This window comes from Agelaius phoeniceus, chromosome 5, assembly GCF_051311805.1.
Source record: "Agelaius phoeniceus isolate bAgePho1 chromosome 5, bAgePho1.hap1, whole genome shotgun sequence".
In the NCBI taxonomy this organism is placed as follows: Eukaryota; Metazoa; Chordata; class Aves; order Passeriformes; family Icteridae; genus Agelaius; species Agelaius phoeniceus.
Window position 1 is genome coordinate 26,179,384 of NC_135269.1, and position 26,036 is coordinate 26,205,419.

Below are 26,036 nucleotides of genomic sequence, written 5' to 3' on the forward strand. Positions count from 1 at the left end.
CAACAGCTACAACCTGTATCTACATAAGATTTCTCACAGGACTGTCAGGGCTCTGTAGAGGAAAGGAAAAAATGGTCTTAGGCTAAAATTGTAAAGCCAGAGAGCCAGGTTCTTTGCAGGACTCTGCCAAACCCTCCTGTATCCATTTAGAAAGGTTGCTTTAAGCTTAGCCCTTCATGCCTGAGTTTCTCCAGCTCTGAAATGGGGACAGTAACACTTTTCATCTTCACACAGAGGGGTGGGTGATGGAAACTTCATGAGATGTGATTAAAAAAAACCCAACTTTAAGATCTTGCAATAAGAAATGCACAGTTCCTAGCAATAACATCCCTTGGGTGAAAGAGCATACCAAAATCTTTAGTAATCCTGCCTTGCTCTGGGCCTGTCTCCAATGAAGAGACACTCTGTCTCAGTCTGGATTAGATAGATATGCCCAGGCCAGAATGCATTCCTTCAATCACTGCTATTTGCATGACCTGACACTTAAAGAAGTCAAAACAGACAGGGTGGATGCACAGCCCCAACCACAGGGATAGGGCTGCCAGGGCCCATGCATAGCTGTGATGTCTACTAGAAACTAATGCGCACCCCTAGCAGCCCCCTCGTGCCTGCAGAGGGTGACTTCTCTTGTTTCTATCAGAGCCCAGAGCCTAAGAGGCACCACTGCTCCCTGTGGGAACCCTGAGTGACAAACCTGGCCCCTTTGCAAGGTGCCAAAACATTGGAAAGGGGCTGTGTGTGTCACAGGGAGGGAAGGCTTTTGTTTTCCCAGCCAGGTGGGATGTGGGAGGGGAAGGCTCTGTCCACAGGTCACCCCTGTGTCCTCCCACTGAGATGTTTAATTTTTTTCTTAATGTAGTTGTATTTTTTAGGCCTCACTGAATAAATTAACCAGTTTGGAACATTAAACATGATTTACTAAAACAGAACCAAGAGAAGACATTATTTTTTGCTTACCATAGCCACAGTTGGATTCTCCCAGTACAAGCAGGGAAAATGAGTGATTTTCCTTTACTGTGCCAGCTCCAGAGAGGAATCTCTCTTCTCATTTCAGGATGACAGTGAAAAAACGTGGTCAGTAAGAACAGATTTGTTGAGCTCAGCAGATCTTCCTTTATCTTAATGTCCAGATTCTGCCAGCCCAGAAATTACTTTTCTGAACCAGGCCTTTTAATTACTCCCTTTGTGCAGTTCTGGGAGAAGCATCCCAAGTTTAAGCTACTTGAGGGCATTCCAGCCTGCTGCAGCTCTTACCCATGGCTGATAGGGTCTCCAGCCAAGAGAGGAGAGGCTGCTGGCTGCAGTGAGCAAGCAGATACATGTGTTTTGTCCCACAGTGGTCTGTGGTAAAGATACAAGAGTGTTATGTGATTCAAGACTGTTATGTGATACAAGAGTGTTATGTGAGGCTGTATTATGTTGGTATTAGATAACTGTGTTCTGCATAGCAATTCTCTCCCAAGCAAAGAGCTGTGTGGCTCAGAGCACCATGCTGCCTCTGCATCATTGGAGATGCTAAACAGATGAAAGGCCTTTAGTCCATATGCCTTGAAGTTGGCCACAAGTAGAAAAATATTGATTTGCGGTGAAAAATTTAATTTCTAAATTAATTGAAGAAAGAGATCATTCTGCCTCAAGCTGTTGCATTTGCATAAGAATGAGATCACCTTAGACAAGAACAAAGAGACCCTTATACATAGTGAATCGTGCAAAAAACCCCCACAAATTAGCTGGAGGTGGGAGAGCTGAACAGCCACTGACAGGACAAAATTAGCTAGTCTGCATCGTAACTGTTATAGAAACAACAGGGAGGAAAGAAAACAGACCTTTGAAGAAAACATGGATTTTTTCTCTGGAAAATAGACTCATGAAGTACATCTTGGCACACTTCACTTGATTGATAAATGACCTAACAAAACATGCAGCACTATCTGCCTCTCCCATTCTTGGTGTGGCGCTTGCAGCAATTTGCAGAACCCTTTACCATCCCCCAGCAAAGGTGCTCCAATCTCCACTTTTACCCATAGGTCTATTTATTGAAATGTTTATGTTCATGCAAGAGGCAGGTTTTAAAGTATCTCTGGCACATTGCCTGCATAACTTATCTGTTACAGGCATCTGATTTGGCAAATTTTCCTGTGGGCTGCTGTACATTGAACCTTCTAGGCTATAGCTTTGCTTTAGCAATTCCCAGCAACAGACACAGGTAGAGGCAGTTCTGACCTCCAGGGAGCATCAACACAACCTGCAAACATTCCTGGGTGCACATGGACACTTGGCAGCTGGGCTGGGGTGGGTGAGGCTCCCCTGCCTCCCAGTAAATCCACCACTGAGATAACTCAGGAGAAGCTTTTCTCACTGAGCCCATATGCTGCAGCCTCTTTCCCCAACACTTGCTTTGAGCAAGCGCTGGAACACATGCTCAGAATGACTGGTGGATATGCTTGTCTCTTGTAAGGTCTCTCAGGAGGTCTGTGGCAGACCTCAGAGCTGGACCCAGGTGTCTGGGAACAGACCCAAATTCAGGGCTCTGCATCACTGGAGCAGACCAAGGTGACAGCTAGTAGCAGAGCTTAGCCATGCTGCAGGCAGCTCTTCTTCATGTTTATTTTCTTCATACACACACACACACAGAGCCTCTCACCTCGTGTCTAAACTCTGATAAAAAACTATTCCTGGCTGCCAAACAGGCAAATTTCATAGGGATGGCGGAAGGGAAAGAAAAAACAAAAAAACACCAAACCCTTATATTTTTTCATGGCAAATGTTTGCTCAGCTCTTCTTCTGACTATGACTAAGAATATTTCATACTCAAATAATCCGTCACACTTAATGCTGTTAACTTTTCAATACCAACTGTACAGCCCACAGACTATACCAAACCCCTTCTGGGATACTTTATCATCACAGCAACAACTACAGAAGACATTTGTCCTGATGGTGAAAGGCACTAAAATCACATCATCATCTAAAGTCCTTCCAGCCCTTTTCTGGCCATGAAAGATATAACTTTCAGGTGAGACAAAGCCTCATTGTTTCTCCCTTTATGTGGTTCTCCCTGGGAGTTTCTTTGTAGAAATAGTGTGGGTGGGGGTATTAACCACTTCAGAGAGCTGGCAGGTGTAAAGGGAAGCAGTAGGGGACCCTTCAACTAATACCCTTTCTGAAATTGTCTTTATTGGGTTTTTTTCTTTGCTGCAGTTTCCTACATCCCCATGCCCTGGGGATAACTGCTGCCTCTGGAGCTGTTTGGCACCAGGAGACTGCTCTGGGCTGTGCAAACTGTTGCTCAGGGCTTGGGAAGCAGAGAAGAGAGGAAGGCTGCTACTGCGCATTTGGTGGCTGGAGAAACTGTTATTGGTGCCTACTGGCTGCTCTTCCCAAGCCCTCTGATTTGCTGCTGTAACTGTGTGCATGCTGGCTGCCTGGCCTGCTCCTGGGTGGGGGGAACACATCTTGGGTTGTTTAGGAATATTTATCTAAGCTGGTTTGTATGAGCAGAGCTGTGCTAGTGAGTGCCAATGATGCTGCTCTGCTGCCAGGTCTGAAGCATGGTGATTTCTTAGTCTTTCTGAGCTGTACCCATAAAAGTGTGCCCAAGTGCAGCCTTTGGGTGCCTGTGGGAGTAACAGTGGCTTAACTCCATCCAGGGGCACATAGATTTGTCTGGGTGAGGCTGCTTCTGCTATATGTGAGCGCCCAGGCCTTGTCATGAGTGGCAAAACTTGCACAGGAGAAACTGGGGGAGTGTGTGGCTATTTAGCAGGTGGACATGCTATGACCCAGCTGCACTGGTAACAAAAGCTGAGCTGACCCAGCTTAAAGACCTAAAGGGAGAAAATGTTAAGTTCAAAGGGGTTTTAGGATTTTCTAAAGTGTGAATATTGCTGGGATATGCAGGTGATGTATGGGTCATCTCTGCTGACAACAGTGATTCATCCAGTGATCCTAAGCACTGGAAATCCATACACCTCTTAGATGCCAAAAACCTGCTGTGGCTTCACTACAAATCTGAGTGCAAACCCTGAATTCAAATCCTTACCTCAAAAAAGGGCATTTCACTAGCACAATCTCTTCCTAGTACTGACTTCTAGATTTACTTTAAATAGATTTAAATAAATGTTTGGCATGAAAATAATTTTGGGCAAGACAGACTGCTTGACAGAGCAAGCAGAAGCCTAGCTCTTGGTTTGCCTAAATCTCTAAGTCATGGGCCATTACTGCTGTTTTTTCCTTCCAAAGGGAGTCTGACAATGCAGTGCTGTTTCCCTCATGGCTGAGGCTGGAGCAAGCAGATCAGTGTGGGACCAATCCTCTCAAGGACCTGGTCCTGCATCCAGGCACTGCCTCACTGCTATGAGGTCACTCTGACATCTACAGGAAGCTCTGGGCTGCTCTCCTGAGCAGAGAATATTGAGGTCAGACCTGCAAGACTTGCTCAGGAAGGAGTTGCACCAAGCTCACTCTTGAGTCCTTTGAGAACGTTATGCTCCCTAATTTAAGTGGGTCCTACAACTCTCACATATAAAAATCTATCTGTGATGTCCCTGGGTGCAATTTATCCATAGGCTCCAGTCTGATTCATGCTATGAGAAGTGTCTTCAGGCCTGAGAGAGATTACCAACAGATGCTCAGCTGAAGGTGAAGTGGGTCACTCTGGCCATTGAGGCTATGTGGAGTTTAATGGGAACCCAACAGGAAAGCAGCTTGGGCTGGGTCCTGGGTAGTGACTCAGCACAAGGGAGGGGATGTAGGGAGCATCTGGATATAGCAACTCCTTCAATCATATCTTGTATCTATATGTAAACCTTTAAACTTCTGGACAAGATGTTCACTTGACAGAACCAAACCTGCAAGATCTTCTTGCTGAATGCCCAAAGTTAACCTGGGTTTTCAAATTTCAGGTTGTGTTTACTGCAAGCAGTAAACCTGGGAGCAGCAGGACATGTAGCTATCCAAACTGTTAAATGCAAACCGTTAGGTAAATGGTACAAGGAACAAACCATGTAGGCCATTCAAATGAATATCAGTTTAGGGCACTGACAATTAAACCATTGAAAGTTTAAAATATTCTCTCTGCATGAAAAGGGAGATGTAATTCAGTACCCTTTTCTGCAGAAGGTGTGTTCAGGTCTGGCTCTTTATGTTGGTAAAGGCACAAGTACAGACATTGTCAGGATCCTGTGGTGTTAAACATTTTTCTCATCCTGCATAAAAGTGACCCTTTTCACTCTCATGCTATCTCAGAGCACACATATAAAAGCTGCCAGCTCAGGTGCCCGCTGCAGGGGAGGGGAAAAGAGTCATGGAACAGGAACCAGAACAGCTGATACAAATTACCTCTCAAATTGGAGCAAATGCTCCCAGAAATGTCACCTATTAAAAGATCAACTAATAAGTTCCTGCTGCAGCCCAAATAACTCAAGAGAAAAAAAGATATTAAAATTCTGATAGTCCTCAGGCACAGGTTTTTTCTGAGCTTTGAATTCTGGGGTTTATCCATTTTTTACTTACTGCAATTGATGAGGCTCTGGGCAATATTTTTTTTAAAAACCTGCTGGATCCCCTTGAAAACCTGGACTTATCTGGAGAACAGACATGTGACTCCTTCCTCTTGCCAAATCAAGATGAGAACGATAGCAGATAGCCAGAGACTGCTGGATGCCAGGGCTGGGGGTTGCTTTGCTGGTTCTTGACAGGCTGATTTAGTATAGTTAAGCTGAAAAATGCAGCAAATGCCCTATTCCCTTAAGCCTGAAAGAGCAGTATGGTTTGGATGAGGTTACAAGATGAGCACCTCTTGGCTGCAAAAGCTTTAAAATAAAGTATGCTTTGATTGTATCCTAATGGGTAGAGTTAATTTTCTTTGAGTGACTCCTGATCACTTTTCAGTCATGTGTGTACTCACTGTGAAACCTACAACTTTCATAATTATAAATTTTGGCTAATATAAGGTTTATGGACTCTTCCTATCACACATTTCTTGTTTTTCCTGAGGAAAGTTTACTCCTGTGGCTATCAGCTGTGAACTTGGAAGGTCTTTACCATCCTGACACAGGTAAGTATCTCATTGGTAAAAAAGATTTTTTAACTATGGAGCAAGACTATCAGAAAACAACTAACTGATAAAGCAAACCTCTGTAGAGGCTTCTTAGAGCTAATGATAGTGACACCAAGCCCTAAACTGGAAGTTGTAGAGTCCAAACACCACTTGAGTCCAGCTGGTTGACAGGATGATGTCTACTTGTGCAGCTCTTGACTGTAGCCTTATTTGAGTATCTTCTGGTCATCTGCTTCTTGACTCGAGGCAGATGCCACTATGGCCTAGAACCAGGTAAGGATGAATATGTGTGGTCTGCAGTAGCCTGGCATGAGAAAAGCAGGTTTTCCTGGCCAAGCCCTCCAAGACTCCTTGTAAATCAGCAGTTAGCACCAGGGCCTATCATTAAGATGCTAAACAAGGAGTGATGTGTTAATGCCAATCATGTCATAACAGAAAACAGCATGTCCAGATAGGCCTACAATGAAGTACAACACATCCACACAAAGGGCCTGCAGTTGGGCTGGGGAGAGCACCCTAGCTGAGGCACAATAGCAATCTGTATCACTCATCGGGTAAGTAAGATAATTTTCTGTCTGCCCATATCATAGTTGGCACAGATGTTGCCACAGATCCCAGCTGTGGTAGCCTGGTGGCCTTTGGCTGCTGATGCAGGAGGACTCACTGTTGGGGTTAGACTGGCACCCACATAACCTCGTTTCAAGTCAGTAGGGGTGTTCCTGCAAGAGTAGCAGTTGCACCTGTATGTTGCGTTGCAGATGTGTCTGTATTCATGAAAAGGTTGGAAGGAGATGATTTTCTTTTCCTGTAGTGTAGAAGGTAACATAAATGGTTGTTTGAACAGAGTTACAGCTTTCTGTGTGGGTGAATTGCTGATGGTGTTTATTGTAAGACATTACACCTGGGGAGAAGTATCACAGCAGAGACTCCTCTGTCTCCTTCCAAGCACCATGCAAGGGAAACACTGCCAGAATACTTCAGTACCTCTGGCCTGCTACCCTCTCTGGCATATTCTGTGTAAGAGCAGCATTGATGCAGACACTCACAGAGCTACCTGGGAGGCCTGCTGACACTGCACCCTTTGAGCACTGAGCTCCAGCTGAACTGGAAGCCAGATTTCAGGTGAATTGCAAGTGGGGCTAATGCAAGTGGCTCTGGTCTTGTCTGACCCCAGACCCACTAGGTCACATAAACCACATAAAAAGATGAATCAAGACCTAAGTTTATGTATGAAAAAAAGAAGCGTTGTTTATTCAACACAGTATGCAGAACAAGATACTCTGCTTTTTGTGTTTTAATGGCTAGATAAAATTGCTTTTGCCCTGCAGAATGGTGGCCACTTGCCTTCCTGATGTTGTATGGGCAACAGGTGGCCACTGGAACTCCATTGCTCTCTAAAGCTTTTCTTCTAGCTTTTTCACAATCTGTTGCACAAATAGTTGACTATGTTTGGGTGCTTCCTGGGAAGCTACCTCTCCTTCAATCTCCTAGTTGGATTATTCTCAAGCTACCATCAAGGAAGTCTTAATTGCCCTGTGGCCAATCTGCCAGTCCTGTAAGGGTGCCTTGGTGATCCTAGAGTGGCACATCCTGAAGGGAACAATGCAGTAGCAGGGGACATCCCAAACCATCCTTGAGATGACAATGGGTTTTGTACTCCTGACTGGGAAAGAGAATTTTGACTAGTCATCTGGGGAGATGCAATTATTTGCCATCACTTTTCCCTCCAGATCCTTTCCAGTACAGGAACAAAAAATTTGTTCTCTCTCTCTGTAATGATGTCTCTGCCAGGGGCAGAATAAAAGGGAAATAACAGGGTATATGGAGCCAAGAGGCAGTAGAGTGTCTGCGCTGTGCCAGACAAACCGACCCAGTGCAATATATTAGGGGAGGACTAGAGCCAAGAGCTCTAATCCACAGTAGCTGTGATGCACCATGTTTCCAAAGCCTTGTACAAAGGCACCTCTTCTTCAGATCAGCCTGCTTCCATGGAAAAAGAAAACTGTCAAGGCTCTCTGTAGTCCCTGTCCTTATAGTCTGTATAGGGACATTTCTTGAGGAACATAGTTCTTTCTGTGAACATTAAGCCTCAAAGTTGGCTGAATGAAGGGTAGAGAACAAGGTCATGGCCTTCTGCTCCCCTCCCCTGACACTCTCACTTGACTGACACCATGAAACTAGATGCTAATAAATCAGCAATCAGCCATGTCCTTCTGAATAATCTCCTGTTCCCCTACATTATATCTTCTAACATTGGTGATTTCATATAATTTATGCTAGACAAGGGAAGGTTTGGAATTCATGACCTATAGGAATGCAGGCTCCTTCTATGCAAGTCTCTCCTGCATCTGAAAGAACTCTGCCTTAAGTAATTGTTGCCCTGATTTTAGGATTACTGCTGGAATAAGTTAAAGCAGACAAACGGAGCTGCCTGATGCATGGCAGAGGGGGCTGGAGCCATGAGGTCTTTGCTTTCGCCTGGCTGCGCTGATAATGTTTTACGCAGGCAAACTGTGCTAATTCCAGAGCGCCTGGAACTCTCGCTGGGAAGGACACTGCCTGCCACTTCTGTATCATGGAGATGGAGTATTTAGACACATGCAGGCTTACATAATTTTCCTGACTAAGTGGCTTCCTCTTTGATAATGTATAAATCAGATGAACCTTAAATTGCTGTCCTGTTTTCATGAAAGCCTGCGCAAAGCTGTACAAGCTGGGAATAATGATCCCTTGATAAATGAGGGAACTTAACTTCCCAGAAAGGGGGGAAATGGTATAGGCAACATTCTCATGAAAGGCAAAGAAAAAGCCTTCACAATGGCTCACCCAATACCCCAGTATTGGTTTTGGTTATGATGCAGTCTTCCCATGGAGGAAAAGGATCTTTTGGTGGGGATGATTTCTGCCCCAGTGCCTTGGAGGGGAAGCAAATATGTGTGTCTAGTGAGTGGGAACAGCAGTACTTGCTGAGCCATGACATGGTGTTAATCTCTCTGTCCTCTTCAGTGAATATCTGCTGGTTTCCATCAAAATGCTCATTGCTGTAAAATGATAGATTTGAAATCTGATGGTGTATGGGTTTAGGGAAAGATTGATTGGTGTGATGAACATCTGGTCAAATGACACACAGGCAGAGATGCTGCAGTTTTCTACACAGTATTCCTGTAGAAGAGGTCACACTTTATCCAGAGGGAGTTGTGTTTGAGCCAGTAATGTGTCCATAGGTCTCATGAGTTTAATTTGGAAAACGTGTTACCAGACATTATAAAAAGGCTGCAAATTGATGCCAGGCTACTGCATTTGTTGAGCTTCTCTGGGAAAAGGGCAGCTGTCACCAGCTTCCTGAACTCATCTCCAGTATGGCAATGGTGTCTGTTGGCAAAGGTGGTGGCTTGTCACTCTCTTCTGTTTCCCCTGTTTTGCCTCTGCCTGTGTGTTAACTCCCGTTGAGAAAGGTGAAGGAATCTTTTGATGTGGGTTTTCTCTGTCATATTTTGGAAGGCTCACTGTGTCTGTTTCGGATCTTCCTCAGATGTAAACTATTTGTTTATCTCTTCACTGGTGTAAAGCACAGGGTTTTATGGATGTAGAATCAGTTCTTTACAACTCCTTAGGTAGAAGGCTTAATCCTCTCTTAAGGGTAGGGAAAGGCACACAGATAGAACTTCAATGACTGACTAGAGGCCTAATTATGAGTAGAGAGTAAGCTTGAGATTAAAAATAAGGTTTGAATTCAGCCCCTTAATGAACAGCCCTAGATCTTGCTGCCTCATTTTATGCAAATGTACAAGTAGCATATGTTTTACACAACAGATTCACTGTGTTGACTCATCGGAAGGAAGAGAAAAGGGACTGTTTCTGTATTACCCACTAGCTGCCTTTTGCGATGCACTTTCCCTGTCTCTGTATCTTGAGCACCCTCCTTGCTCTGGTCTCTAAGTATGTGTGTGTGTTCATGAAGACAGATGGAGGTCTATGCAATCACACTTCAAAGGAAGGGGTAAAGGTGGAGAGGGAAGGAGGGGATTTTGGCAGGATGGAGCCAGTTGAGGAATCTGCTCCCTTGCCCTGGGAATGGCACAGATGGGAACGCTGTCTGCCAGAGCCTGGACTGCATGTTCTGGGGGAAAGGAGAAAGCCTATAAATTAGGATTTCTTCCTCTCTCTATTTTAACATTTATTTATTTGTTCTTCTCTTTCTTTCCCCTCATCCCTCCCTGCCATCAATGGCAAAACTAATGGCATCATGTCAAAATCTGTTAACGCATCTGCTCTGCAGGTTCAGGTTATCAAAAGTATTAGCTAAGCCAGTCTGCAAACACTTGGCGAACATCTGTCTGCCATCACACAAAATACTCTGGGTGGCAGGGAAAATTAATAAACCTAATTGGTTATGAAGCAGTATTAGACGTTGACTAATATCACATTGGAATTCTTCCAGTGTCCCCAAAGCTGTTGCACGCACTCTTGCTGTGCCTGGACCATGACTGTAAGGGAGTCTAGGAGAGGCTTGCTCTGGATTTTCCAAGTCTTAAATACTGCTGGTTGACGGCATCAATATGAAGTTCCTGCTCTGATATTGCACCCTCTTCTCTCTAATGATTCCAAATATGATGGCAATGGGTGGCTTTCCCCAGTCCAAAGATCTTTAGAAATTGTTAGTGGGCATGTTTTGTTTCTCCCTCTAAGAGAGTATACACTGCTTTGAGCATTTTTGCTATGTGTGGCAGAATCCTTGTTTTTCTGGGTAGTAGATGCTAACTGTGACTCCAGTGTAAATCCTTTCCTCCCATCTCCCCTAAGAAATAAACTATAATTATCCAGGCTGAAGATAGGAGAAGGATTCATGAGATAGAAACCAAAGATGAGGTATCTTTTTAGCAAATCGATAGATTTCTGAAGAGTTGAGTAGCACAGTGAGAGCTGTTGAAGGATTGGCAGAGAGGATTAACAACATGAATCTATCCAGCACGAGGCACAGCCACTTGCATTGACTCAGTCTCCTGGCTGCTGCTAAAAAATCAGAACAAGATGAGATAAAAAGACATTCCAAAGCTGTCTCCCCTGTGGAGGGTCATACATGGTGGCTGAAAATCTGCACTCCACAGACTGCACTGTAGACCAGGTTTTTACTGTTTTCTGACCTCAGTGAACCATGGCTGCCTCAGGGAAAAGGGGATGTAAGCAGCATGAAGAGGAAGAACTCCCAGGGAAATTGTGAAACAGCAGTCATGAAGAAGAAGCAGCTGTCCTGTGCTGCTGAACAGGGGATCCTACCGCATTAACTCATTTTCTGCTTCTGGATCACCTGAATGAGTTCACTTTCCCAATCTGAAGCAATCTGTGACTTTCTTGCTAGATCCTCCTACCTCTTCTGTGTGGTTATGTCACAGGTTAGTGACTGGTTCCTCTTGTCTTGTCCTCTTGAGATCTGAATCATCTTGTCTCAGTCTAATGGCCTAGTGGGAGATGCTAAAGAATCCTTACTTTCTCTATAAACTGGAGAGAGGTGGCAACATTTGATCCTCACCCTTGGATCTCCACCAAACCTTCAGAGGTTAGAGTGACTGTAGCAGAGCAGTAGCAGAGGGACTGATCCCAGCAGGCTCAGTCCCATACCTGGCAGCTCCAGCAGTGATGCTGAGGCCCCAGCGAGGTGTCTGCTGTGACACTCCTGCTTTTGCAAATAGGCTAAAAACACTACCCCTAGACTGAGCCTGGTTTTTAGATTTGCTCTCAGCATCCCTTTGGTGGCTGTAGCATCCCTGTGTAGCATCTCTGTGTGTTAGGCCATTCCCCACTGGAGGGGCACTAAGTCCTCAGGAGACAGCACTTTATGGTCAGCTCCACAGTCAACACTTGCTTGCTTACACTCTTGCCAGAGCTTATCAGTGCCTTGAAACCCTAACTGCTCCTAGTCCTTCCCTTCAAAACTGGCTTGCATGCTGGGAATGTCTCTGTTCCATCTGGCAGCCTCTCCCATGGTCCTGGTGCTCCCAGTCTCCTTGTCAGGCTGAGCACATAGGGTTCTGCTCCCCAGGTAGTTTTGTTCCTTGCCCACCTGAGTGCTGACGCTATGGTAAAAATAATTCTGCAAGGAAATGAGAGCACTGATTGGGATTTAAATAAAATTTACATAAAACTCTGCCTTGAGTACTAATTAATTAGGTGTTAAAAGCCCCTGAAAATGCAGAAAGGGGGGCTGGTCTGCCTTGCTACATGGGGAGAAGCTATTAGGAATCATAGAATACAGAATCATTGACTCATTTAGATTGGAAAGGACCCTTTAGATAAAGTCGAACTGTTAACTCAGTACTACCAAGTCCACCACTAAACCAAGTAAGTTCAAGTGACTCATCTGTGTTTTATAAATGCCTCCAGGGATTGTGACTCCATAACTTTCCTAGGCAAGCTGTGCCAATGCTTGACTACTCTGTTGGTGAAGAAATTTCTCCTAACATAATAAGGAAAAAAAATTCCAATCTAAACATCCTTTGTCACAACTTGAGGGTGTTTCCTCTTGCCCTATGGCTTGTTTCTTGGGAGAAAAGACTGACTCTCACCTAGCTAAAACCTCCTTTCAGATAGTTGTAGAGAGTGATAAGGTCTTCCCTGAGCTTACTTTTCTCCAGGCTAAACATCCCCAGTTTTTCTTACCTGAAACTCATTGGCAGCCACGGCTGAGGCTGTGATCACCAACACTGTGAGCAGTCCAGATGAGGGAGATGGGGAGGGAGCAGTGTTAGTTGCAGTGCTGTGCTCCCCTTGGCATGTCTTTTGCTGCAGCGGTGTTCCTGGAGCTCTAGGCTTTATGGCTCTCAGAACCCTGGCTGTGACCCAAAACAGAATTGCAGCCTTCAGCTGTGCCAGAGGAGCCCAGCACCATGGCTGGCCCAGATGGGAAAGGTGGGGAGAGAAATGCTGGGCCAGTGCTGTGCTCCCCTTGGCATGCTCTTTGCAGCACCAGTGTCCCTACTGCTGTGATGGGGAAGTGCTTCCAGCCTCATTTGGTGGTGTCTCCAGGCCTCCTTCTTGTGCAGGCTGTGCTCACAAAAGAGGCCTTTAGCTCATTGTCTTGTCCACTGCCCAGGCAAGTGCAACATCAGGAGGGAGAGGGGCTGTGCTAGTGCTTCTGTATGCTCTCTGGTAGCCCCTCGAGACTACTTTTCCCCATCTATTACTACTATTATAAGGGGCAAGGTGTGCTGCTTGTAGTGACTTACTGGTTAATGAAGCAATGACATGTACCAGCCTGGCTGACACCAACAATTAACTTGTTCTTCACACTGTCTATCTAATTTAATCTATCTAGGATTTTATAGAATGCTCATGGCCACCGAGAGGCTGAGGGTAGGGAGGCCTTTTAAATTTTACTGCAGTTTATAGTGCTGCCAGAACCCCTTGGCCACCATTAGAAAATGGGTCACATAAATGGACAACCAGGAATGCTTAGTTGCTCCATCTATTTGAAACAGGATTGAAACAGCTTGTTGTGTCAGAGAGAACATTTGATTTTTCCTAGACACATATTGGACTTCTCATGCCCCAGCCAGTGCTCAGAAAATTTCAATGGGCTGGGTTATGAGTCTTCCTTCCTCAGTAGGTCCTTACTACTCAAAAAAGTCCTGCTGTGTCAGCCTGGTTTCTCTGCTTTCACAATCTTTCGGTTTGGAGGACGACGGAGCAGTTTTGATGTTATTGGGTGTTCTCATGGAAGCTGCCTGCCAGGTCAGGTGTACAGCTTGTCTGGTTCCTGGCCCCTCTGGGAGATACCCCTTTCTTCTCTTGTGCCCACCTGAGCAGCAAATCACCTTTCACTTGTACAGAGATAGGCTTTCTTGGCCTATTGGCAGCCTACTGATTGGCTTATTCAAAGCTAAGAACTGTCTTCCTGTGAAAATTTAGGATTTGTCCCAAATTGGAAATTCTGCCTTCAATAGAATTTTAAATATTTAAATCATCTCCAGAACAGAATTTTTTCTCCTTGCCCAGTGGTACTCTCAAAGAGTGCAACAGGCTGCTGTGCAAATCTGGAGTTAATACTTGATGTGAGTCAAAAACCTTTTCCTGCTCAGCTTTGATAGCCAATCTCTTTAAGCTTTTTTCTGTTAATTTTTCAGAGAGGTTTGGAGCTCACAAAATTCACAGGCAGAGGAGAATCCCCTTGTTGTGCCATTAATTTTTCTCCACAGCTGATCATTAAATACCTGGGAGCTGCAATAAGCCTCGCTCTATTCCAGCCTTGGCATACACAACATACCTTGAAATGACAACAAATCCCCATATGGGAGTCCCTTTTCATCCCTTCCATCACCCAAAACCAGTCATATAGAATCTGCAAATATTTTGCTTAAATTCTCTTTCCCAGCATTTCTCCCTGTACACATCTGTGCCCCCTAATATTTTGAAAGTTCCAGTGTCCCTGGCACAGGGATGTGCCTTTCTGACTTCTTTTTGTGTATGTAACAGAGGGAGATCTGTCCTGATCAATGCGTGGATGTGGACGTTTCAAGGAAAATTAAGTGGGTAGCCACCCTCTGGTGGGCACATAGTGATCTCCTGAGCTTGAGCCATTGCAGTTCTGGAAAAGATGTGAACAGACACCCTCATGTTTTTTTCAGTGCTGTAGAGGTTAATTCCTCAGACAAATTCCAGGTGACATTACATGCTGCTTATCTAACCTCTTCTTTGCAGTAGCACTTGGCTATTGCTATGTTGTTTGGGATTTTTACCAGAATGGTAACAGTCCAAGGCCTGGGGAACAAAGTCTAACAATCCAGATTAGCATCCTTCAGTGCTGGATGCTGTCCAAAGACAGGAAAAACCAGCTGGAGACTGGTTTCCTGGTTTCTTTCTTTCTTTCCCTGTCCCAGTTCTTAGCCCATTTCAACTTATTTAAATTGCAAGTTCAGTCTGAGCAAGTGCATAGTTAACATAGCAGGCTACATATAGTTTTGGAAAATATCATTCTTCCTGGAATCTCAGATGCTTTCAGCTTCCATTTTTGGGTTATGTATTCTGCCTTCCAAGTGAAGTGTAAAAGCAGAGCTGCTCTGTTCTGAGTGGATATTGAAGAGCCCACTGTATCTATTGTTCCAGGAAGAGTTTGTCCCTTTCTAATGTCCAGAATCTCTTTGTCCTAAAATGCACAACACCCTGACAGTCTGTGTAGTGCTGCTGCCATTCTGCTGATTATTGTTTCAGGGTTGGAGACACCATTTGCGACATGTATTTGGAATTAATTTATGTGGATATGAAGCTATGCCAGAAAAGTAACATCTCTCCACAACTGGGCAACATGTCTTGTAACCAAGGTGGGATCTGTAACCAAGGTGGGGTGACTAAAAGCTGCATGCAATATTCTGATTCTACACTGTTGAAATCATGTCTAGCCTTCTGGATCTTTGGCAAGGCATCCAGCCAAGATCCAGGGCTCATTTTACCTCTAGTGTTACCTTCACCACTGAAATGTTTGAACCCTGCTCAGTAATATATTATGTTAGAAACTTGATAAGCGTATCTGTAACTAAAGAGGTGCATTTCTGAAGAGAGGAAATAGCTTTGAAATATGAGTACCTAACTATATATTCCATTGTTTTATCAAATGGGAGGGAACTCAGTCTCTGTTTCTATTATATTTATCTTGTGTCAGGCTTATATTCAGTGTTTCTGCAGTTGTCAGGACTTAGAAAGGCTTTACTCCTCCTGCCTTCTAAATTTTCTTCTTTTTCCATCTTTCTCTACATCTCTGGAGACAGTCATAGCTCAAGACAGGATGCAGATCACAAAGGTGCAGAGCTTCAGGTACCTTTGATGTGTTCTGCTTACATGCTCAAGATATTTGCTGAGCTTATTCATTTTCCTGCTAGACGTCTGAACCCTTTTTAGGCCTCCTCTGAGGAAGCAAGCATGCTGCCTCCTAGGATCACCTGGGAATTGTGTTTAACAAATTACAATTTAATGCAGAAATCCACAACAATGACAGCACTTATGCTCTCTCTAACCTCTTCTAATGCCACTTTACAGTGGTGGCATAATATGGGTCATAAGTTTGTAATAGTTTGGTGAAGCATCCTGCAGACCCTAAACTGAGCAACACTTTTGTGACTGACTGTGATGACCAGGCAGCAACCTCTGCTGCAATGCCACAGAGGTTTTTATTCCTATACAGAGCAGGACACCTGCCCAAAGCTCCTCATTGACTGAGGTTAGGATAGTCAGAATAATATCAGTTCTGCATTGCCATACTTCCTAGGAGACCTTAGCTGTAAATGTAATTACTTCAGACTTTTTATTCATATCCCCTGTTTCCTAATGTTACCCCTTCTTCTTATCTAGAGAAAATCCATTTATTTCCTCTCAGTGATGGTGAACAGAGAGAGTAGGTGGAGTGATAAAGGCTCACTGCCTACAAAAGAGCTGCATTGTATTTGATCCATTTCAGCTATCTCCCATCATTCTAGTGATTACAAGGGAGCTAACTTGTTCTCAACTCTATAAAAAATCTCAAAACAGCTTTAAGTTTCTGGGTGCTGCTGGTTTTGATTTATTTTGTTTGTGAATCTAAGCTCCTTTTCCATGTGTGTTCCCCTACATGTCTTTCAGGTTTAACGTTATTTTGAGTGAGATGCTTTATTTTTTTTTTTTAGGGATTGCTACTGCACAGAAAGAAATAAATTACTCTCTCATGCATGTGATAAATTCAGTATTCAGAGAGTAATTCTTCTGAAACTGAAAACAGCCACTATGTTTTGGGGGCAAACCTGTAGATTCAGGTTGGAAGAAACTCAAGGGGCCATTTAGATCTTGCTCAGGCAGAGTCAGTGACCTGACTTACTTCACCTTACTGTCTTATAGACACTGTAGCCTTAACTGTAATGTCATCTGAAAAAAAAAAACCAGTAATAATAATAATAATAATAATAATAATAATAAACTAAACACAAATCCATCAACATTATATGCAATTTTGAAGCATTGCCACAAACACTGACTTTTGTCTCTGCTAAAATACAAGCCATATCATCTGCAAGTGGTAAACCATCACTTTCCCATTTGATAGCACATTTTTCTAAAAATCTCTTGCATACAACTACCACTGATTTCAGTCCAGATCTGGTTCTGTATTTTGAGTTGCGGGGAAGTGCTGAGGGCTGAGCACAGGGAGCTCTGTGTTCAGAGAGAGGAGCTGTGTGCAGCACATGGCAGCTCTGGGGAGGTGGTGCAGACATCAATACTTAAGGACCCAAATCCAATACAAGTAAAGGTGTCCCAGATATCCTGGTTTGTTAGGCACCTGTCCTAAGGAGTGGAGGAATAAAACCATCTTTCCTGAAGTCAGTGGTTTCACCTCTGCACTGCCATGGCTGCCAGCACAGCTCCAGCTATTGGAGAGGGTCCAGGGGTGGAAAGAAGCTGTGGTGAGCTCATTCCTGCTCTCAGCTTCTCCTGTGTGCAGGGTAAGTCCTTGGAGAAGATTTACAACACTATGTAGGTGCCTGCCAGGGTCATTCTGATCTCTTCAGAAACTCCCAAGCACCCAAGGATGTCAGTAAATATGCACCTCGTTTAGTGCCTCACAGCGAGATCCTGAATTTATCTGTAATGAGAAGCTACTGGATGCCTGCTGGGACACCACTCTGGGGAATGGAGATCTGATTAAACCCAGGGGACCTGAGTGGCAAACGACAAAAATGATGCAGTTCTGGGAAACTGAACTCACCAGAAACCTTTCCCAGCCTCACTAGCAAGATGTCTTACTCTGCCAGGGCTCAGCTCAACTGTCCAAACAGAAAAAATAGTCAACCTGTCAGATTATTTTTTTACTTGCCCATATATGGATTTACCCTTTTCCCCTTTCCCCCTCCCCTTTTCCTAATTACTCTGGCCTGTAGTCCAGATTTGACACTGGTCAGCCAAGGGACAGGTTTTCTACACATCCACATGTCTCTTGGTAACTGAAGTCATGTTGATAAACTCTGTAGCAGGTTACTGTGCAGTCAGAACACACTTCTTACAGACACAAGAATCACCAATGAGTGAAGTAGCATTACTTCAGTTAAACATGCCATGCATTTAAAATGTCTGTCTTCTATGATAGTATCTTCCAGGCATAGTGATGGAAGGCGTGTGGGCTGTGACTATGCCTCAGCCAGAGATACTGTAGAGATCCAACAGAAACACTGAGAGTTGAATGGATTGGCATGAACAGCACCAGAGGACATAGCAGAAGAACAGGAATGACAGCTGTTGATCACACCTAAGCTACAAGATCATCAAGATCACACCACATCTTGCAGCTTCTCAAAACACCCAGACTGGGAATGATGCAGAAGACAGACTGAAGCCATTAAGAGGTAAGATAAAGGACAAGCCTCAAACCATTGAAGATATGCAGGTAAGGCAACTAAAGAGAATCTTTCCTAATAATTCTGAAAGGTGGAACCAGGTGAGGAGACAAGAGATCACAATCACTGTGAATTTTTAAAGTGAACGAAAGACAGATCCAAACCCAGCCTGGCCACCTGCCTGAGATGAACTCTAGAGATGTGGTGACACATTATATCATGTCCCCTGCCCCCCTGTCTTTGGAAAGAGTCCTAGCTGGAGCACCCTGGCACACAGCTGTTGGCGCCTGAGAAAATGCGGATATGAAAGAATGAGTATGAATGAAAGCCGGGGTTTAGAATAAAATCATCTCCCCTGATAAGGTCTCTCATTCTGCTGCATTAGTTGAGATTTGTGCAAGAGCAGAGCACTCCAGTTCCTAGCAAAGGAGTCAGTGTGAGCTAAACCCTAAACCCTAGAAGACGCTCTGCAAAAGAAATACAGAATATTCACAGGCAGCTTTGTGAAGGTAGGTGTGTGTGCTCCAAAGCCTGTGGTTAAATTAATTCTTAAAGCGCCTCAATTTGACACTGCTTTCCTCTCCATAAAGAAATGTAACTGAAGGAGGGATAATTTTCTCTCCTCCTCTGCTTCTTTCTTTCTCTACCACCTGTTCCTACATATGAAGTCTTCTGCCATCAAAGACTATACATACTATGTTGAATGAACAAGCCCTGATACAGGGCTGTAGTCCTGAGGCAAAGGTGTGCAGGGAATATTAAGAAGGCAGGCTATGAATGGAGAGAAACGCTACAGATTATATAAATCCTTCTTTGTCTTCATTTTTCAGTAAATTCTGGCTCTAACTCGTGTGAGCTGCAAGACATCTGTCAGATTGAGCACTGCTTATTGAATATATTTAGTGAGGAAAGAAGGGTTGGGCTAGTGCAGTAACAACAAGCAAAGCCTTCATCTCAGTTGATAAGTGGCTTGTGGCTACTAGTTGGACCCAAAAGCTTATCTTCCCAGGGACACTGAAAGTAACTGCAATTTCATCCTTCCTTCTGTCCTTAAGCACCTCAGGGTGCCTGGGTAACAGCAGTATCTGAAGCCCCTGTGCACCTTTCCCCCCACCCCATTTTCACAGAGAGAGTGGGGACACCACCTGAATGAGAAATGGCTTCTTTCTTCCTCCTCAGCCACAGCCCTGTTGGCTTCAAGCACAAGTCCTGCTATGTGAGGCTACAACTGTAGCTAACACTGGAGCAGTTTGGTGGCTGTGCTTGAAGGGTGCCTGGATCCTGCCTGTTCCACTGCCTGCCCACTGTGTACACTGAGGTGTGACTGGGTTGGAGGTGACAGCTGGTTTACTGGCACTGGACACCTGCCTTCACTGTGTACCCCCCAGCACCGTGGCAGGTGGTGAGCAGCAGCTCTGTTGTCACCTTACCTACCAGACTTGGGGAGTCTGTAAAGATTCCTAACATTTTCCTCTCAAAGCAACGACACAGCCATTTTGCCCTCTCATTCCACAGTGGTTGCTCCAACCCTTGGCCATTTTAGCTGCTCTTCTCCACCCCTTCTCTGACTCCATGCTGCCCTCCTGGGAAGCAGGGACCAAAACTGCCTACCATATCCCAGAGCTGCATGCATCTTGATTTTATATGGTAGCAAAATATTACAAAGGAAGAAGACTGCACAGTGGCATCCTGTTCCACTCAGGAATAAACACCTTCAGCCAGTCCTACCCTTGACCCCTTTTCCCACCCATTCCTTTCATGGGACAAAGGTATTTTCACCAATCACTTTAACTATGATATTTTCCCAACCTTTCTGTCCTTACAAATGCAACACTAATCAGGGAAACTTTCCCAGGGTGTGTGTAAGAGAGAGACCCTAACTTCTTGTGCTGCAAATATGGGGACAGCTCAGCTCAAAGCTCAGGCTCTCCTCCAAGCAATGCAGTGAAGGGAGCATGAGTGGATGCATCCTCAAGAAATATGCAGCCTCCTCTGGGCAGGAAACTACGGCAGCAGGGAGTGGTGAACCAGGGAAGTGTGAAGGTGAGGGCTACTGCTAATAGAAGTGGCTTGGGGGAATTTTGAGACAAACTAATTGCATGAGTTAGCAGTTTTCTCACGGGGAACCTCTCTTAAAACAATCTTGCAGGATGTCCATCAGACAGTAGTTCTCATGACCTTGCTGAAAGGTCTGCTATGAGGCAGAGGAGCAACAATGGAGGAAGAAGGAAGGACTTCTCTGACTCTTTTCCTAAGTGTGAAATGCTAATTCTAGATAACTTTGGATTTTAGTGGAGAAGAACAAAATATCTAAAAATAAAATGTCCCTTCACAAGAGCCATACTCTGTTTAGAAAGAACTGTAGCATTTAGAAACTGCATTTATTCTCCAGCATTTGCTAACTGGACCATGGCAGGATGTCAGAGCATCATTTTCCACTCATAATACAGCTTCTAGCACTGTCAGTGCAGTCTTTTGCCATCTCATTCAACAACTTTCAGCTGGGAAAATGGGAGAAAGGGGAAGTCTCTGCTGTACTGCACTGCATGACTATGGCTTTGGGAAACCTCCTTGGCCCTGGTGGCATTGTATTTGCCAGCTGGGTGCTCTCGGGGAGATGGCAGCATGCGAAGGCCCCACCAGAGAGGGAGGGGCTCTCAGCTGGTTCAGGATAGCACACATGCTTGTGGTGGGACTTGTGGCATGGCAGGACTGAGGCATCCTGTGCTCAGATGTCTGGGTCAAATGCATGCTGTTTGGGAGGCCAGAATACCCCTCAGAATGGTGAAACAGCCTGGAAAACATATTTGCCCATTTTTATCCTGGCTTTAGCTGAACTCACCTCCATATCAGAGACAAGTAACTTGAGCCTTCTGAGTCTTAGTGTCACCAGCTATAAAAACGGGGTTAATATCAAGCTTACCTACTTTCCAGTGAGTTGCAGCTAATTAGAGTTAGCGTTAGTTAATGTTTGCACAGCCTTGGGATGTGAAAATGGTAATATCATGCTAAGTATTACTCCTGGTGCTTAGACACCATGATTCCTCATAACCAGAGCAGTCAATTAAATTAGCTGGAAGTGGAGAGATACAGCAGTGAGGAAGGCAGAGGAGATGCAAACTTCATACTGTATGCATGATGGCCTGCAGCTGCTGAGGGCAGGGAAAGCTCTGTTCCTGCTACTGAGGGAGCCAGAGAGACAGCTCTGTTTGTGTAGGAGTGCAGATGTCCCCCAACAGCTTTGGGCTGCACTGCAGCAGTCCACAGGCTGAGGAAGGGAAGGGTCAGTTCCTGACAGATTTATGGGATAGAGGGCTCTGTTTAATCCTCACATGGCTCTTGCTCATAATGTGTTGAGGATGCTGATTTCCTGTGAGGTCTTCTGGACAAAGCAGAGCAGCACTTCCCAGAGAGTGAAGGCCAACCCTGCCTCATGTCTGTCAGCTAGCAGCACCCCTGGTGGGGCATAAGGAAGACTCATCACAGTGGGCAGTACAGGACAGTGTTTCACCAGCCACAGTGCAGAGCAGCATTGGGCATAACGCAGCCTGATAGGAGCACTGTCTTGAACAGGGGATCCATTTCACCCATGCCAGCTGTGGGCATGGAGCAGACACTTGGGGACTGTGGGAGAAATGAGGTGGAACAGAGCCATTTTTGTTCCCAGCAAGGCACTGCTCTGAAGGGAAAAGTCATTGGACTTGCTTGAAGCCCAAAAGGGGGAATATAGAAGTGTGTGATGCCATTTCCCAAACCTGGATTTTGTCCAAGACACTTGGATTAATACCATATTTTTTGTGATTAATCAGGACTGACTACCCACATTAGGACCACGGCTTGCAACCTTCCAAGAGCCATCCCCAGTCATGCAGAAGTCTGACCACTTGCAGAGGTGTGATCCACCAGGAAGGCAGAGGGAGGATTGTCACTCTGGATCACCAGTGCTGTTTCTTAGAGCTCCCCAGTGCTAACCTACGTATTAGCTGAGGATTTGGCTAGAGCTCCTGGCCAGCTTCCATCCTCTGCAATTGCATTCTGCTGCCTTGAAATCCCCCTCCTCACACGCATGCACAAGCACACCCCATGGTTTAAGAGGGACACAGAAGCTGTCACTGCTTTCTGTCCAAAATCCCTGCACAGTGGTGGAGGTGGCTCATCCTTCTCAGGAACATACTCTATTTCGGTGCCAGAAGACATGAATTATGTGCCTGGAAAGGTTATAAAAACACTTTGGGACCCTTTGGAAGGAAGACGCAATCTTGAGATGAAAAGTGATATTAAAATGTCACCCGGTTTGACTTCTGGCATGATCAAGGCCTCAAGGCTTGGACTAGGGAGAGGTGTCCTCGTGATGCTGGGAAAGATCTAAGCACTAAGCATATTCCATTTATGAAGTCATAAAGATGTCTGTACCGGGTAACTGATTTAGGATTTTGTTCTTCCTTTCTACTCCTTTCCCTGTCCTGTAGTTTTTCTTCAGCCTCCTCCTCACACTCTGTTCTCCTCCCAAAGAAGCCAAGTATCGCCTGCTGTCAGAATGATTATTCTCCCTTGTATTAGAATGAATGATTAGTCTTTGTCTAGTTGCCTCCATAATTAAGTGCTGCATGAAAGAATATTTTTATAAGTAACCAAGGCAGTTGCTCCCTCTGGAGCTGTTGGGAGCACGGTACAGTTCTCCATCGGCTTACAGGCAGAGAAGTGGGTGTCCTGCATGGAAAGGCATTCACACCCAACCCCTGTCACAGGCGCTGCATGCTCAAGCTGTGCTTGTAGCTGGGGTATATACCTCCCCAAGAATGCTGTGTGCACATGATGATCCATTGGGATTCATTTGTGGGCTGCTACAGATACTCCACCTGATGGGTGTTTGCACAGGGGCACAGACTCAACCCCAGGTACCCTGTCCTGTGTAGGTTTGTACACTGCTGACCCAGGACTGAGCCTCTGCATACCTCCAGCTTGTCTTTCTCATTTCCCTGACTCAAAACCATCAGAGTAGTCCTCTCCTGTCTGTGTGTACTCCCTGGATAAGCTCCATATTAAGAGAAGGCTTTTGAGGGAGGGCTGGGGTAAGGGAAGAGGTCGTGAGTGGAGATGGAATATTAGACAGCAATAAAGCCTAAAGAACACCCCACCCTTCCTATAAATATCCCAAGAGCTCCTCTGCTTCCTAGCAGCACTAATGAGGCTCAACAGGAGTGATGGAGGGCAACAAAGGAATCACTGATGAACAATCAGAAATGGTGCTTGGCTGCTAATCGGACTAATGAGCTGCTTTGCATAAAAAGAGAGGGAGGGAGGAAGATGAGCAGATGGGCTCTTGGAGGGAAGGCCAGTGGCAGCAGGAGTGCCGCGAGGAGTGCCCTGCAGCATGGCAGTGCTGGCTGCTGTCTCTCTACTCCTTCCTGGCAGGAGACACTGACCATAAGAGGGGCAGCACTGGGCAGCTCTGCCGGAGTGGCTCAGGCACAACTGAAAACCTGGTGTGAACCACGACTTATCACAACATGCCTCAACCCACATGGCAGTTCTTGTATCATCCTTGTGCATCAGAGAGGTTAATCCAATCATTTGCTGAGGAAAGGGGGGGACACATAATCTGTAACTCCAGGGGCCAAGACACAGACATGGGGAACTCCAAAGTAAAACTCATACTACTCTTAGAGATATCCAAATCAGAGCAGAGGTGTCAGACTCTGAAAGTGTATTTACCATGGAGGGCTGGACTGATTCTCCACTTGTCTATCTTCTGAGAGACACCAGCTGACCAGCTCATAAGGCACATACTCTGGGGGTTATTATCCTTATGAAGGGGATTAGCATCTTGTTCCCTACATTTTTCCAGTAGGAACAGGGGTCCAGTTGTAGGTGGGAAACTGAGATTTCACAGTGAATTAGCAGCTGTGTTACTGGGCAGGAGGGTACAGGAGAAAGAGCAAGAGACAGACATATACTGCAAAGGAGCTATGCTAGTCTCAGCCATGTATAGGCAAACCACAGCCTAATCCCAGCCTATATCAAAATATTGACAAAGATTTTGGGACTTAAGGGACTTAAATGCCTGGTGCATTCCAGCAACGCATGTCAGGTACACAAAGAGGATTTCCCAGCTTGAGGATATGACACAGGCAAAACTCATTTGAGTCACGTTTCCTTGGCACATTAGTACCATTTCTACTATGCTTGCTAAGGGGAGAGACTATGGTTTCGTGTTTTGCTTCCAACACCTGACTGCTGATCCTTCAGCACTGCTAGGTGAGAGCAGGTCTACCATTTCTGTCATCTTATTTCAGACCATGACTATTTTTCTGAGGCTGTGGGCAACCACACAAGTGATGATCTCTATTGCAATCCAGACAAGCATTTGCTAATAGCTGTCTGAGGTCTGTTAATGTGTTTCCCTTTCACAGAAGCTCCCAGAACAGCCAGAAAATGGTGACGACTGTGCAGCAAGAGCAGCAGGTTAGAAAGGCTGCAGCATTGCTCTCGTTTGAATTCAGAAGCAGATGCTATAATTTATCTTGCAAATGGAACTGTAGGAATGATTTTCTGCCTCGCCTCCATAATTTGTTGGCACTTTACCTAGGTGCACAGCTGTGGATGGGGTGTCCTCACAATAGGGAGAAGGCACTGAGCTCTCTGCCTCCTGACCAGCTTGTACTGGGAGAGATGATCACAGGCTGGGTGCAGCTTCTCTAGCAAAGAGGAGCTGATGAAAACCCTATTTCCCCTATGGCAGGCTGTGTGCAAGGCTGCCCACTGACTGCCACTCCTGATGCTTCTCCAGTGCAAGAGGCATCTCTAGGATGAAATGGACCTAGAGAACCAATTCTATATTCTGAGAAGCCTATAAGCTGCATAAAGCCACCAGATATTCAGATGGTCCTTATGCTTCTCAAGACTTTGCAGGAAAAGGGAGCAATAGAAAGGGATAATTTAGCACTGGATAGATGAGAATTACAGTGCCATGTTGTCTTGAAGCCAGCCAGCTGGGATGCTCTCAGTGCTGGATTGGGAGAGATTCCATGCTGTGCAGGTGTCCACAGGAGAGCCATGCTCCATCTCTCCTCAGACCTTTTCCAGCTGCTGCTTTGCCTCCCCAGAGTCCTGCATGTTGAAGTCCAACCTGTGAAGTCCCTAATTTGAGCCCAGGAAGACATGATACCTATACCTAGGATGGTATACCTATCTCCTACCACGGAGCTGTGAGGCTGATCACTTACAGGCTCTTTGTGCTGCTTGTGGGGTATTCAATCCTGTCACACTTGTCAAGTCTGCATGCCTAGAGAGCTGCACTCTGACTTGCTGTGAGCATCCCTCTGTCACTGTAGCCCTCCTGTAGCCTTCCAAGGGCTGCTGAAAATGCTTCTCCAGGACCACCTTCTGGCAGCTCTGCAGAGCTGCATTGAAGTCCTGTAGAAAAACCCTGAAGATTTTCTCTGTATGAAGAGTACTGCAAGGAAGAGAAGTAAAAAAACACATGCTTGGCTCAAAATCCAATTTCCTTCTAAATGGCCACCCTGCTTTTCTGAAGCCTGATCAAAGAAAGAAATCTACCTCTTTGTTAATGTGATGTTGTCCTTAAGGACTGTAGTGACATGAGGCTAGAGAAGGCCAGATCCTCA

The 26,036-nt window shown here is 45.2% G+C and overlaps 1 protein-coding gene across 4 annotated transcripts in view; it reads left to right on the plus strand.

The window, feature by feature from the left end:
• Positions 1-2,883: 2,883 nt before the first annotated feature.
• Positions 2,884-26,036, plus strand: part of GSG1 (germ cell associated 1) — a 105,605-nt gene continuing 82,452 nt past the window's right edge. Inside the window, exons 1-3 of one of the 4 annotated variants that reach the window (XM_077178666.1) lie at positions 2,894-3,016; positions 3,202-6,058; positions 18,162-18,417. The gene's annotated coding sequence lies outside the window, so the exon portion shown is untranslated. Of the gene's footprint in view, positions 3,017-3,201; positions 6,059-11,142; positions 11,455-18,161; positions 18,418-26,036 lie in introns of those variants that run through there. The other 3 variants (XM_077178668.1, XM_077178670.1, XM_077178672.1) reach the window with 3 other exon arrangements.